We start from the raw sequence: 17333 nt of genomic DNA, 5'->3' as shown, positions 1-17333 counted from the left end.
CAGCACGATACAAGTCCGTTATAAACCTGACACGACACCGGAGGCACGATGATTGGCCACGGGTCGTGCATTATCATTTAGGTAACATATCACAAGCATGATGGGTTGGGGTCGGCCCACACGCCGGTACACTTATTTTTAAGCAATTAACAACAAATCTTAAAATTAGTAAGGAAGCCCGTTTACATGGCAGGATCCTGCCCAACATGGCAGCATTGGCAGGTAGGACGAGTTGTGCACCAGTCCGACATGGCATGACGACCAACGGGCCGTGCAAATTCCGGAAAACCAAAATCGAACCCAAAAACTGAAAAAGTCGAACCGGAAAATTAAGGTTAGGATTGATCTTTTTGCATTTTTAAAAACCAGGACCGAACATGCGGTTACACTACAAGAAATTGTACTATTAACGACGGGAAATCCCGTCGCTAAAAGCCAATAATCATAGATTAACGACGGGATTTCCAGTCGTGAACCCGTCATAAAAGGGAGCGGTCGTTAATGGAAAATCCCGTCGTTAACCCGTCGTAAAAGACATTTGCGACGGTTGTTCCCGTCGTTGTTTGGTTGTTATCCTCGTCGCAAAAGCCTTTTACGACGGAATTTTTGACCAGTCCTTATTAGGTTGTCGTTAAAGATACAAATTCTTGTAGTGTTAATAGACCCGAAAAGCCGGTAACCAAACTAATTAACCAGGTTTAAAAATTGAATTATAAATTTCCTTTACCCATCTTTTTCAGTCTCATTTATTTCATTGGTTTAAATGCTGTCTTGCCATTCCCCTCATTTTCCTCTTAGTTCATTAGTCTTTTCGACTTCTTAATTAGTCCAATTCATTAGTTACCAATAGCTCATTTCAATAGCCTTGTTGTTTTTCGGGTTAATTGCACTTTGTTTTTATTTGTTGTTCAGTTTGGTACGTGGTTAATAGAACTAATAGGATTCGAGAATTGACATCATTGTTCATTAGTTAGAAACTAGCTAACTCGTTCACCAAAAAAAAAACGCAATTGTAATCTTTAGTCGTCGTTAGTTGGCCATAAACTGCTATGTTAGTTCCATCACCTATTCACCTCTTAAAATTGATTGCTTGATTTTCATTAAGCAGATCCCATGAAATATGTCTCTTAGTTTCTCTTACAATTTTCATATGTTCTTCGTTTTTCTTTGTGCTATCGGAATATTATTGATATTCCATTGATAATACTTACATAGTTGTTTCTTGTTTGCGGTTACGGAGTATTATTTAAAATTGAAACGAAAACGATCATCGCGTTCTGGTTTGCTATTTGTTCTCGAATTGTTCAGAGAGTTCGTAGGATTGTCCAGTTACATAATCAAATATTAATTTTATTTTTAATTGATAAATAATGAGATAAATTGGATCGAGATAAATATGTTAAATTCGTGCGATGTACGAGTTTCGTTTTTTTAATTTTTTTTATAATGAAAGTATTATAGTTTCATTGATTTAAGCTCGTGTGATGCATGGATCTTTAACTTTTTTACTACTTAAAATTAATTATGTAAAATTATTGTAATTGTTGGGAGGAGTATATTATACTTATACATCATTTGCATTAAGAAAAGTTAATTATATACTTATACATTTCATTTGTATCAATAAAATTTACATACTTACACATTTAGTTTTCACATTTTATCACCTTATCTTTGAATTAAACATTTATGATATCATACCCTTTATATATATATAGACGTAAATGTTTAAAAATGTTGAATTAATTAGGTTATTGCTTCAAGTATGATATAATATGATATGCTTTATGAAAAATGATTCTCATGTGAATTTTATGCGTTAATGTGAGTTGCAAGATACAATTAGGGATGGCAGTGGGTAATGGACCCGACCCGGATCTGTGGATCCAGATCCGTTTTCAGCGGATTTGGATCCTCAATTTTTGGACCCGATGGATCCGGGTAGGATATGGATCCTTGATTTTAAAAATGGATCTGGATCGGGTCCTAAGTCATTACCCGGATCTGGATTCGTTTACCCGTTTATATAAAAAAAAAAAATATAAAAATAAAGACTTAATAATTGTAGTATTATTAAAGTTTGTTTAACTTTTAATATTATTTATGTTGGATTTGTCAAATTTGATTTTAGTGAATGCTTGTATGGACAAATAGCGTTGTCATTGAAGTTTTATTAAACTATGTTTTAAGGTTAAAATGAAATTAGGGTCGTTTGATGAAAAAAAGTTAGGATCCGTTTTGGACCAAGATCTGTAGGATCTGGATTTGGATCCTCAATTTCATTACCCAACGGATCCAGATAGCTAGGATCTGGATCCTTGCCTAAAAAACGAATCTGGACCTGGATTCCTGAGGATCCGGTACGAATCCTACCCGTTGTCATCCCTAGATACAACTAATGTCAATTGCTCATCCATAACTCTAAAAATGAGCAAACTAGCAAAAATAATATCCTTGATTGTACCATACAGAAGCTCATAATAATTATAATTGAATATTGAAGCTTTAATTGATAAGTGAGTATCATACATATCAATTAAGCTTCTATCACCGTATGATACTCACTTATCAATTAAACTCATACAACTAAGCTTCTATCACCTAAAATAAAGAGTACCTTTTTATTAGACTATATCCCAAACTCAATTTTATATCCCTTGAATTGTGTAAGGTACATTTTTATAAGTAAAGTATAAAGAAAAAAGAATAAAAAGGTAATTTTTATTAGACTATATCCAAAACTTATCATTTAGACTAAAAAAATCTCCGAATTTTGGAATGAACAAATGAAAAAGTGGGCTAAAATTGAAAAGAGATTTCGAAGCGCCAAGTAAGATTTCCATGTCAAATCTAATATATACATGTATAGGGGAGTTTTTTAAGAGCATATATAAGAGATAACTTTTTCTAGGAAGTAAAAAAGATAAATAAAACTCTGTAAAAGATAAAAGAGAAAAAAATACTTATCCCATTTAAAAATATACTTTACTCTTAACAACAAAAAAAAAAATACTTATCCCATTTAAAAATATACTTTACTCTTAACAAAAAAAAAAAAAAAAAAAAAAAAAAAAAAAAAAAAACCAATTGAGGTTGGCATGAGTGGTTAAGGGTCTCTTGCTCCTTAACCAAGGTCTCGGGTTCGAGCCTTGGGAATGGAAAAAATCTCAACTGGGAGGGATGCTGCCTATCGAGGTACCCATGCAAACTCCCGCGGGAGATTAGTCCACTCGCCGAAGGCGGTGGGAACTCCTCGTAGTAGAACCAAAAAAAACAAAAACAAAAAAAAAGATAAAAGATAGCGTGTGTTTTTTGAGCTTTCTAATATACTTTACTCTTAACAAAAAAAAAAATTACAAATGTTATCAAATCGATCCTATGATAAGTTAAGTATTGTGATGAAAAGACTACACGTATTTAGTTCTCATATAAATTCATCTAGGTTTATTACCGTTAAAAGTTGAAAAAAAAATCTCAAAAAAAAGTACTCCATAATTGAATTTAACCGTGTATCGTACGGACTTTAATTCTAGTATGAAAATAAAAATGATTTACCAAGCACAAATATCAATCAATGACATAAAATAGTAAATAAGTCGTACACAATTGTGGGATAGAATTTCCTACATGTTGGACTTATATATAATTCGATTTGTATAGTAATTACGGAGTAGTTACTTTAATTTTAATCCAGACAACAAGACAAAAGCATAAAATAGTAAATAAGTCGTGCACGGGATAGAATTTCCTACATGTTGAACTTATAATTCGATTGGTATAGTAATCAGTTACTTTAATTTTAATCCAGATAATTGTAAAGATATGATGGCAATCAAGTGCATGTGTCAATTGTCATTTTATCATGGACCGATGTAAAGTTGTAAACAAATACTTGCGTATAAGCAGTCATATTTAAATTGTCATGTTATCATGGACCGGTGTAAACAAATACTTGCGGATAAGAAGTCATGTTTAAATTGTTATGTTATCAACTTATCATGAACCGGATAAACAGTCATATTTCAATTGGGGCAACTTTAATAATTTGTAATATTTTTGGTGAATACACTAAAATTGCGATACAAATTACAATCATTGTCTTTCAACAGACATGTATATGATAGATTTTATTTTAAGTTCTAATCAATGAATTTCAAAATTTTGAAGGGGCTCCCATCAACTTTTAACGTTGAAAAACCCCAAATTTTAATTCTGTAGTTATTTTTCTTGGTTTGCTTTGTTTTTAGATATACAATAATGCTCACTCCTGGTGTCAGGGAAAGACAATGATTGTTCTCTTCTCCTTGCCATAGACTTTTTTTTTTTAAATGTACAGGATCGCAGATCTGAAGGACTACCGGCCGTAAACTTGGTTCATTGGTAAAAATTTGTAGGAGATCGCAGAGGGTATCAATTCTTTCTAATCTAATATGTTAAGATAAATCATATGAAAATCATCCTCACGACTATAATAAGAGATCGTTAGATTGTCTTTTCGAAAGGATGTGTATTCTACTGATATTAGCGAGAGATGCGTCACATTGCAAGATCTCCTTGACGGTCGTATTATGACAACGGAAATATTTGTTTGATTTAATTTTCTATGTATTTGTTAAAGTCATATTTCCTTTGTAAATGTCGTATGATTTTTTATTAATGAATTGGCATTACTATAAATAAAATAAAATAAACACACATGCCTTCAATTCAGGCCAAGATCTCATGTTCATTATCGTATCAATTAACATGTCATTGTATGTTTTTTTCGCTTTTTCACATTTATTGAATAATGAAATTATAATTAGGTACTTCCTCCATTTCTTATTAGGTGACACAAGTTAATTTTAACACTATTCACACAAGGCTCTTTGACTTTCTTTTGTGATTTATACTTAACTACTTAAGAAAACACATAGTCATGTGAAGTCTTATTAGATTCGTCTCAATGATATTTTTTAAATATCAATTTTTTATAAATTTTTCCTTCTTTTTGATAAATTAGTAAGCTTCCATTATCAATATCAGAGCAAAAAACAACCTAAACAAGCTCACTCAAACTCCTTTGCAAACCTTCTAGGAAGGACTCCAAAGGAGAAGAAGAGCAGACCCAAAGATGCCAACAGTCATGAGCTATACAATATAATTTTTTCCTATTTATAATTAAGATATTGATATTTGAAGTTGTGCGGTGACAAACGTGGCTAAAGAATTATGTCATCTAAAAAAGAACGGACAAAGTATTTCAATTACGTCACAATAAATTTTCATATGCATGAGATACTCGTAAATCCGTAATAGGTACGTTTCATAGATTTTTAATGTTAATATATTAAGACACTTTAATGACGGGACGATTAAAGAGCCGCATTAAAGTTCTTTACACTTTAGATCGGAATAATGGAATATGTGTCTAAAATGCAAAATTATTGACTGTAACTTCTAATCAGAACACTTTCACACTCTGAGTGTTCTAAATTTATTCAAGCATGTTCCAAATTTGTTTAACCATGTTTTAAAATTATTCAACAATGTTCAAAATTTGTTCAACCATGTTCTAAAACTATTCAAGCATGTTCTAAATTTGTTCAACCATGTTCTAAATTGATTCAACCATGTTCTAAATTTTCAAGCTCATGTTCTAAATTTATTCAAGAATGTTCTAAATTTATTCAACGATGTTCTAAATTTGTTCAACCATGTTCTAAATTTATTCAAGCATGTTCTAAATTTATTCAACCATGATCTAAATTAATTCAAGCATGTTCTAAAATTATTAAACATGTTATAAATTTATTAAATCATGTTCTAAATTTATTGAAGCATGTTCTAAATTTATTCAAGCATGTTCTAAATTTATTCAAGCATGTTCTAAATTTATTCAAATATGACCTAAATTTAATCAAGCATGTACTAACTTTATTCTACAGTGTTCAAATTTTATTCAAGCATGTTCTAAAATGTATTCAAGCTTGTTCTAAATTTATTAAAATATGTTTGCATTTTCAAGATCCGAGTACATTTTTCCACGAAATCACCAAATTGCCATATTTTAACCTAAAAATTCAGATTTCAGTATGTAGAACAATTTAAAATATTTAGTTCAATTTATTACACTGTCAATTGAATCGATTACATTAATAAAGCAGAATAAGTTGAATCGACGGCACCGTCAATTGAACCTATTTCAGTAGTAAAGCAAAATCAATTGAATCAGTCACACTGTCAATTGAACCGATTCCAGTATTAAGCAGAATCATTTTTCCTTAACTTATTTTCAAAGTTCGAGCTAGTAAGGTAGATAATTCAGATTAAACACCTGAATTGTGGAACGAACCACCGCGAGCAGCAACCGGCGAATTAAGAAGTGCTGATTGAGGAATTGGAGGAGGAATGAGGAGGATCGGATAATCGTGACGTCGCCGGATTGCTGCGAGCGGCAACGAAAGAACCACCGCGAGCAGGGATTCGATTTCGAACAATCGATTGAAAATTTGAGATTGAAATTGATTTCGAATTGAGAAATAGAGAAATGAGAATTGTTGGATAGAATTTACCGATTGAAATTGAAATTGCCGATTGAAATTGATTTTGAATCGAGAAATAATAATTGCTCGCGTCAATAACAGGAAGCAGGAGGAAAATCGTTTGATGCTAGTGGACTGGTGGTGACTACGAGTGGCGGCGAGCGATAATCAGCGAGCGACGGGGAGCGACAATCAACAACCGACAATGGCCGGATGTTGGTGGTGGCTACGAGCGGCAATGGACGAATGTTGGTGGTGTTCGAAAAGGAGACAGAGAGGGGATTTGAAGAGAGAGAGAGAAAGAGCGCCGGAAATAATGAAGAAAATAGGGTGAAAGAATAATTAAATTAGGGGTATTTGTTCATAAAAATTACGAAAAATTCCATTACCAGATAGTGCTCTTACCGAGAGAAGTGTTCTTATGGAGTAAAGTGTTCTTAAGAGAGCCTTTCTGTCTCTCTCTCTCTCTCTTTCTCTATTTGTTCATAAAAATTACAAAAATTCCATTACCAGATAGTGTTCTTACCGAGAGAAGTGTTCTTATGGAGTAAAGTGTTCTTACGAGAGCATTTCTCTGTCTCCCGATCCATCAACTTATTACATTAGTTGTAAGATTTAATTTAATTATCATCATTTACTTTGTGAATATATTTATTATTGTAAATAAAACTACACTAGATATAAGCATAATATAAAGTATTTCATTCCCTTACTAGGATAACACACTGATAATTATAAAGCTTTGTAAAAGTCATGCCATGGTTTTTACTTATAAAAAGAAAATTCATATGTACTATACGTGGCCTAATGATTCCTAATTTCAATATGTGTCACGTTGAGTTGTTTTTATATGTCTTCAAATATATTTCACCCGATTTACACCCGATCCACCCGAATCACCCGTGGGTGATGGATGGATTGGATGTGGATGAAGTATTTAATGGTGATGGGTGGGTTGGATGACGGATGAAATGTCATGGATGGATACAAATTGAGTCTCACTTGATCCAAACCCGGTCCATTGTCACCCCTATGACCTATGTGCAAGGAGATGGGAGTACGACAAATTGGTCTTATAGTCATAATATTATCTTTCTTAAAAGTTTGTTTAGTTGTATATAAGATTAATGGCTGCTCTATTAACATAAGTTTTCTGCGCTCATGATACCTTTGCAGGGATACTTTTATTAAAGAGAAAGTTTGTATCACTAAAATAAAAATAAATTTTATATTATATCGGGGTAATTTTAAACATTTTTAGGTAACTTTACATCCACTTTGCAACATGTATTGTACACCGACCTTACATAAGAGTTTGTGTTCTCTAAAAGTGACATTGTTTCCTTTTTCCTTTTTATAAATGATATGTATACCTCCGTTTCTATAAGTTCTCACTATATAGGCACAGACTATAATGCAATGTTTAACTAATTATATATCCAATTCTGTATGTGAAAAAGTTAAAAAATCTGATCATTCGAAAATAAATAGCGAGAAATCAAATAAGATTCTACATGATAATGTTTTGATATATATAATAACTAGTTTTAAGCCCGTGTGATGTACGAATTTTTATTAGGTATCTTGTACCATTATATATATTAAACTTTTTTTTTTTGTTGACATAGGCTTAATCATACAAAAAGTAAAAGTTCAACAGAACTACAACCTACAAACTACATTACTAACTAAGATATCACTAAGGCCTTTAAAGACTATTACAACTATTACAATCACACAAATAAACAACAGATGCTTGAACTTTGAAGGTGAAGCTGACTTCTCTTGTTGAAACCCCTGATTGTAAACGAAGTCTTGTTTACACAAGCTACATTGCGCTATCATGCCAAGACTTCTTATATCCATGATTCCTTTATAAAAGATGTTGATAATGGTGGACCGACAACCACTAGGAGACTCCTTTAAGAACCTGTAAAACTTGGGGTAAAAGGGAAAGAGCAAAAGAGAGACAATGTTTAGGTGTAGAGACCTTGTGCATTGCGCACAAGCGTCTAAAAGAAACGCGTTTAGCATACTATGAACCCCCAAACAATGGGGAGCAACGTTCAAATAACTGATTTTGAAAGCGTCGAGAATAACACTCAACGCTAACCTAAAATGAAGATTAACAAAGATTAACCTCCACATCCTAACAATACCCAAGACCAACACCCAAAGACACTGAACCTTTCTCTCAACTAAAACTCCACCCCTAATCAAACACCTGAGACACCAATCCCCAAATTCGCACTCAAAGAACATTAAATCCCCTAACACAAACACTACACATTCACTAACTTCATTGATTGTTTCATCGTTTGGGAAAATAAAACCACTGAAGAACTTCCCAAACACAACTAACCAGCCCACACTATGAGCAATCACACAATGCTCGCACCATCTACAAATTGAAAATAACTTCTTAGTTTCCCCAATTGAACCCAGAAACCACAGGGAAATTCCACATTCAACAATCACACAAGGGTTAACATTAACAATGACAAGAGAACCCCAAACAAAACCTATCCAAAGCATCATGTTAAAACTACAGTTGCTCATACCTAAAACAACACAACAAATCAACACAACAAACCAAAACATCAAAACCTAACAATTAAAACAAGATACCACTAACCCACGAACAGGGAGGAGAAACAGAGGAAACAAGTCACTGACAAGAACCTCAGGGACACGAAATTGGTCAACCCATCTCCAAGTCTTTACCTTTACCGTCAAGATTGGCGTTTTTTCGACATTACAAGACGGCGGCGACTAAGAAAAACTTCGAATTTAAACCAAAACCCCCTACAAATCGAATCACAACCTTACAACTAGCAATTCCTAATCCAAATAGAAACCCTAACCCTAAACTTTTACCTTTTACCGGCGAGACACTAGTAGAAAAAACCCCTATTGCAGCGGGCTTTTAGACCCCTGTTGCAGCGTACATCGTATGCTGCAACTGGGGGGCCTGCAACAAGTCTGAACTTGTTGCAGCGTACAATGTTCGCTGCAAAAAGTGATTTGTTGCAGCGGGCTTTTAGATGTACGCTGCAACAAGTGCCAAAAAATTGGCAAAATTTTGGACTTGTTGCAGCGTACAAATATATGTACGCTGCAAAAGACTCAACTTTTTGCAGCGTACATTTATTTGTACGCTGCAACAAGTCTGAATTACTCAATTTTTTGCAGCGTACATTTATTTGTACGCTGCAACAAGTCTGAATTTTTGCGAAATTTTTTTCCCTTGTTGCAGCGTACAACATATATGTACGCTGCAAAAAAGCACTTTTGGCGGGAAAATTCTAATTTTGTTTAGGGATACCTAGAGTGCCTTGCACCAAATATAGAAACCTGTCAAAACAATAATAGAATAACGCAACCTGTATAACAATTATAAAAACAACAACTGGAGTTTTGTATACTATATATCCCAAAACCAAAGTGCACATATTACATTTAAATATAAGTTCCAATTTCAACATAAACATACATTTTAATATAAAATTTATTCTATAACAACTAAACCAACTCGATCAAGCGCGCTAAAGCCAATAATAAATACTTGTTGGTAAAAAACTTAGCCCATTGCTCACGAACCACATCAAATTCCTCGCATAAGGCGCAATCCTCGGAGTGTAGACCTTTACAAAAACAGAAATTTAAATTAAACATTAGATTAAATACAAATTAAATATCACATTTTAACATTCAAGAAACTAATGACAATGTCCTAATAGTCTAAAATGAGTCCTTAGGTTCTTTAGTTCAAAGTTGGGAGCGAAAATGTCATTTTAGCCTAAATATGACCTATAACGACCCAATGAGCCTATAGGTGCATAAATAGATTGGAACGAGTCTTAGATCGTTAAAATTATGCATATTAAACATGTAATAAGTTTTAAATGAGTCCTTAGGTTCTTTATTTTAAAGTTGGGAGCGAAAATAATTATACTAGGAACCATTTAGATCAAGAAATTGCAAGAACGTTTCACAGATGGGGGTTGTCATTGTATGCAGTTGTTGTTAGCCATAATTTAGGTGGTCACATCCCTGGTTAAAATAAATCATGAATGACATTACTCTAACAAGAAAAGGCTGATGTGGAGAGGGTAACACGACAACTTATATTAGCTGGAAAGAAAAAGGAGATGATAATTGTGGATGGTTGGAGTGATCATGACACTTTATTCCACATGGCTACGTCAAGGCTAGGTGACGAGTCAAAACATCATGGATCACTATAACTTCTACAAGTCTGAACTTAAGCCCATCATAGAGTAACCTCCCAAGTCCCAAAATATTTAATACTCAAATTTGAATTAGAAGAATGAAACAGCTATGATTAAATATTTCTTAAACTTCATACACCCAAGCATGAAAAACACTATCCCCAACTAGGAAGAATATTTCAAGCGAGAGTAGTTTTCCAAAAGCTTGTATAGAAGAAAAAGCGAGTCTAAAGAGGCCTAACTCCTAAGCGATTGGATATGCAACATAGATATGATGGTTTAACAGAAGAACAAAAAGAAATGATCGACCCTCTACAGCTCTTGTTACTATCATGTTTAGTGAAACATAAGTTGAACAACGTACCAATTAATGCAGCACGGGAAGAATAGTGAAGAGATTCAAGTTATGTGCATGGACCTCAAATATCTCATGGAGGCAGAGAATGAGAGAGAAAAGCAATTGAAGTGACGCAGGCTAGTGACCTATCCCATCTCATGTAAAGTTGCACACCTTTCATTCACCTTTCATCTATGGGATTTTATCCTTTTTCTTTTGTAAGTAATAAGAAATTATCTTACATTAAAATAGGTCACAACACTCCATTTAAAATACAAATTGTTATAAGTTTCTTATTTTCATTACTATTTTTATTATTCTACGGGAATTTTATTAAATAAGAAACAGTATCTAACTATATTTATCATTTGCTCTTTTATAAAAGTAGTGTTTTGAGTACGCAAAGCACTTTGCAGGCCACACTCCCTCCTAAAGCTGTATTGTTGGAAAATGAAGGAATAATAAAAGAGTTCATTTATAGGCATAAAATTTTCCATAATAGTGTCAAGTGTGTGTCCTGTCATGACTCATGAGGACGCAATTAAAAAGTTCCTCTTTAAGTGAAATTGGAAAATTGAAACACGAAGTAGAAACAGAGATGGAAACCCAGAACCAAAGGACACAAAACTTCAATACAAGCATTATCATACCTGAACTATGAAATCCCCTTCTTCGAGCTTCTGAACACCACCAATTTTAATAAGATCTGCAACATTATCCTATCACAGAAACCTAATGAGCTGATTTTGATTAAACTTATAAAAAAAAAAACACAAGCGTACTAAATAGCAGATAAATTATCTACCATTTCCCAACTATACCTCATTGTCTGCAAGACCATATAAAGCAAATGCAGCATTGTGCTGTAGAGGACCATTTTTTGAATCAAGAAGTTTTAACAATGGCACGATACCGCCACATTGAACTATACCAGCTTGATTGTGTGAATCCTTCAAAACAAATAAGAGTAAGATTCTTTTTAGTCCAAAAGCATCATAGATTATGGATCACTGTGACCAAATAAGAAATATCACAAACAGCGTACAGGCCCACCACTGGAGAGAAAAGACTACTATTACAAAGAGAAACGAATGTAAAGCATAAGAACAACAGAAGCAGCATACCTGAGCCAACCTTCCAAGAGCAAAAGCTGACATTTCTCGAAGCTGTGCATCTGGCGACTGAAGCATCACAATCAAAGGTGGGACAGCACCTCGCTGGACTATGTGTACCTGCATAATTATCATTGGTGACAGCATCATGATAATTTTATCCATAAAAGCTAAGCAATCTAATGTGCAGAAAGTATCATTTCCAATTGCAACTAGAGAACAAACCTTGGAATCTGAATCAGCCGAGGCAAACTGCCCAAGGAGTAAAGCTGCTTCTCTTTGGCTCTCAGAACAGCAGGAGCTGTATCAAGTAGACAAGATGAAACAGATGATAAGATGCTCAGGAAGGGTATAGTAAACTTTGAACAGAAAACTCAATTCACATACTTGAGCAGCCCAATGACAGGTTGCAAGGCACCAGCTAGGAGAACATCTTTCTTTATGCTAGGAGATGAGTGGACCAAATTCCCAATAACACCAACCTGCAAAGCTTGACACACCGGCGCAAGTGATGAAGTGAACAACCAACGACAATCTATACATAGAATTAATCACAGCTTCACAGCTTATTCTGCAGAACAGTAAAGCACTAACCGCTTCATAGTGAATAGCTGGATCCTCGGAACGAAGCATTAATATTAGGGTAGGCAAAGCATTGCATACATCTTCTTGATGCTACTCAAGTTCCCTATTTCATGAGGTATCGACCCAGAAAACTGTTTTGCCCCAACATCCATTGCCGTAATGTTATTCAATAAGCCAATTTCTTTCAAAATAATCCCAATCAGATGATTCCCATGAAGAATTCTGAAAAAAAAAAAAAAATAGTTAATCCCATCAGTTTAAACTCACCAAAACCAAATTCACTAATTATACAAACATACAATTCTTGTAAATTGGTCAGTAAACCCAATTCAGGAGCAATAAATCCCTTCAGAGATGAACCAAGAATATTGAACACATTGAACCCTAATCTGAAAACGAAAACATATGCTTGAATATAATTTTACTAATAAACAGAAAGAAAATTATCTTACACAGTTGTAGCTGCAACACAATATTTAACTTAAGATCAGCATGTGTTGTCCATTTTTCATACCTTTAAAAAAAATGCATGATGATTTACTTCCATACTTTGGATCTTGAAACCAAAGATTTCATATCACAGACGATTACAAATCACTTGCAGGATATTCCTATATAAATACTTCCAGTATGCTCAAACATTGACCTAGAGTGTCATCTAGGTTCATGACAATCATGTCTATGTGCTGAAGTACCAGAATTTGATCATGCACATTCAGTCACTGATTTCAAGATAATCCTACAACTAGGATACGCATTTTTAACTAAGAGAAACCTACAACAGAATATCAATTTCCTTACTCAAGTATGCACTTCAGTATAAAGAGGAGCAGAATATAAGATTGATTGGATAATGAATTACAATTTTAACTTTTCACAACCCATTGCCTGTCTTGACCATGATTTGCAAAAAACTTTAGGTCTAATTGTTCGACTTAGCTTCAGAAAATAAGTGTACAACCATTCGACTAATCCATTATAAAGTTCAGTATATTTCTGCAGTTCTGCCTTTCAGGACTCATGCACTAACCAATTTGGACAGGTGGTTCAATGACTCACAATTTCAACAGAACTACTAAAGCCACGAGAGTATATTTCTGGTAAGGGACCTAGTATAGTAAAACGCATAACCAAGATCATACTCTGTATAAACAAAATTTACTGACTCACTTTTCTTGGCGGTGGAAAAAGGCATAGGTGTATATCTAACATGGTAAGCAATTTCATTACTAAAGGGTCTTTTGCAATACAGTGGGATTCTAGAGATCAGCTTATGCTCAAATAAGTAAGTAGAGTACACATCAGTGGCAGGATCAAATAGCTGAACTAAACAGTAGTTCATAGAGTGCATCCCATATGAAGAGATCTAAAGTAGCATAGCACCATTTACAGAGTGTTTTTTCAAAAAAAAAATCACAGAAGTAAAGCCAGCCAATTATCCGTCATCTTAATTTCATTGAAATCAGACATTAGAATCAATCACTTACTCCACTAGTTTTCAGCTCATTCAATGAAAGGAAAACTAAAAACTCCATTTAAACTCAAAGAACAAAACAAAACAAAACAAAAAAAACACTCCACTTAAACTCAATGCATTTGATTTGACAATAGCAAACCTGTCAATCTCGTAATGATCTAACATATGGAGAAGACTCATTGTGATTTGTGACTCACATTGGAGTTGGTATCAACTTTCACATCGGTGGTAATATTCTTGTTTGTCAACTTAGTGCTGACATCAGCCAAAAACAACTCGCCCTTCTTTGTCCCAGTAGAAGTGATAGCCTGCAAGAAAACAAGTTTACATTAACTTTAGAAAATTAATCATGCCATACATGTCTGATTGACTTATTCTCTACATATAAATTAAGAAGTCAACAAAAACCTTTAATGCAAACATACATCTTAACTTAATTTCTTTAATCGTGACTCACAACCCTAAATCTTCAGGACACAATGCAGTTCCTAATCAAATTACATTGTTATCTCGACTAAACCCACGGAATACATGAAGCACACAGATTCTAATTCGTAACGCTGATGCTGGCAAATGAAAGAGGAGTTGTCCAGTTCACAAGACATTCCACAAACCCCATAAATGAGAATCACAACCCAGGAACACAAAACCTTCCCTTTTATAACAAGCGCAGGACAGCAAAACGAGTTTAATCTCCATAGCAACATACAAAGAAGTCAACAACTCACACAAACTATACTCAAACACAATCACCTTCTTATAATCTTGTAGAGCCCTCATTTGACCACTCAAAACTTCTCCATCATTTCACAAGCGTAAACAACAAAAACATCCAAAATTCCAATACTATTCTTAAACTAAACCCTAAATATCCAACATTTCGCACAAATCAAGATTTTGTATGAAGTAATGAATGATTAAAAACCCATAAACATCATTTGAACAAACCCTAAGAAACCCATAAATCATCGAACTCAAAACTATGTGATTTTGTCAATCATAAACCTAAAATTGAACCCTAATCTGAAAACGAAAATCAAAAACTAAAATTGAACCCTAATCTGAAAACGAAAATAAAAAACGAAAATAGAAATTGAACACACCATACCGAAACCACCGGAACCACGACGCCGAGCAACCACCGGAACCACGACGCGACGGGGAGATGCTGAACCACGGAACCAAGACAGCGACGCAGGGCTGAACCACGGAACCACGGAACCAAGACAGCGACGCAGGGCTGAACCACGACGCGACAGGGAGATGAGCAACCAACGGAACCAAGACAGCGACGCAGGGCTGAGCAACTCTTGGGTTCGACGGCGACGCAGGGCTGAGTTCGACGGCGACCTTGGATATTTGTTTAAGGGAAAAGGCTTGGAGCTATAGCAGAGAAGGAACAACGTACGTACGTTTCTCGTTTGAGCGCGGTTTGTACGTTGCAACTAGGAAAGTAAAAATTTTAATTTGAAACGCGGACTTGTTGCAGCGGGCATTAACATGTACGCTGCAATAACTTCGGGTTGTTGCTGCGGGCTTTTATTTTGTACGCTGCAACAAACGCATTTGTTGCGAACAACTAAAATGTACGCTGCGATAACCCTTTAAAGGGTTTGACCCGCGTTGACCGACTGGTTGTTGAAGCGTATTTATACTTGTACGCTGCAACAAGGGGGCTGCAACAGGGGTTTTTTCTACTAGTGATATTATCGGCGGCGGCGTTTAGGATAGATCTGAATTAAGAACCAATGGTTGAAAACTCGATCGAACAATCCTCCAGCCCAAACGACGAGTGGCTAAACTTTTCTTGTTTGACTGTCGACTCCGATGACTACAAAGGCCGACGAGAAGAGAGGAAACTAAGAGGAGGGAAAAGCTTCTCTTCAAGTGAAACTTGGCTCCTCTTCTTCTCCCCTATCGGTGAAAACCAGCGATCTACTACAAAACCACACAAAAAGATGAACGGAAGGAGTAGGCTCGCCGGCAACCGTGAGCGAGCAACAAGCTCCAGCCACCAGCGAGCCGTTCTTGGTGGCGGCGGTTAGGGTTTCGGAGGAAGGTTGAGGGTTTTTTCTGGAGAGGAAAGTTAGAGAGAGAAAGTTATTTCTATTTTTTGTTCCCAATGTCAAATTTTGGGGTGCATTTCTTATGGCAGGAAAACAGATAAATACATATATATTAAACTTTTATAGCAAATAAATTTATCTATTTCTAAGTCCATTTAATTAAACTATTTAAGTATTTGTTTAATTCAGTTTCTATTGTGGATCTCATTGTTACGCAGTAGTATATCATATCTTGTGAAGTTGTAGTTTATTATGATACAAATTCTACTTTTTTTTAAATAGTAAACTCTACTTTTTTAAAAAAAAAAACTATTTTAGCTATGGTTGGAGACATGGAATTGAAGTATCGAGGTAGTACTAAGGTGATAATTTCCTGTGCAAATTTAAATTCAATCTTTTGGTAATCCTCTTGAATAGTTTTTTTTTTTTTTTTTTGTGATATTGTAGTTTCTTTTTAAAATTATTACATTTTGGAGTAATTTATTTTCATAACCTAATTTATATATTTTCAATTATTTTAATATTATAACCATTTAATTACTTTCCTAATAATCTCATAGATTATTTGTTAATGATTTTTTTATAGGAAGATGATGAATACATAATTAATAGAGTGTTTGATTATTCTATTGATTGATTTGAAAATTAATATTGGATGACAAAAACATATATTTTTTGATAGGAAGATTACATAAATCAATAGACATAAATCAATAGAGTGTTTGATTATTTTATTGATTTGATAATTAATAGTGACTGAATTTGACTTTTTTTTTTAGATTTATTATTTAAATTTAGAGTATTTGATTTTGGATCGAATTTTATTTTAGATTTATTCTTTAATTATTAGAGTGTTTAATTTTGGATTGAAGACTCTTGTGCATAGAGTTTTATTATTTTTAAATTTATTCTTTAATTGTTATAGTTGAATGAGTAATTAAATTAAATAAATATCTATGTGGCACAATTAACTTTAAAATAAATCAAAAATCTTATTTTC

This window comes from Spinacia oleracea, chromosome 1 (genome assembly GCF_020520425.1).
Source record: "Spinacia oleracea cultivar Varoflay chromosome 1, BTI_SOV_V1, whole genome shotgun sequence".
Lineage (NCBI taxonomy): Eukaryota > Viridiplantae > Streptophyta > Magnoliopsida > Caryophyllales > Amaranthaceae > Spinacia > Spinacia oleracea.
The sequence above is the reverse complement of the archived record's forward strand: the minus strand, read 5'-3'. Positions refer to the sequence as shown.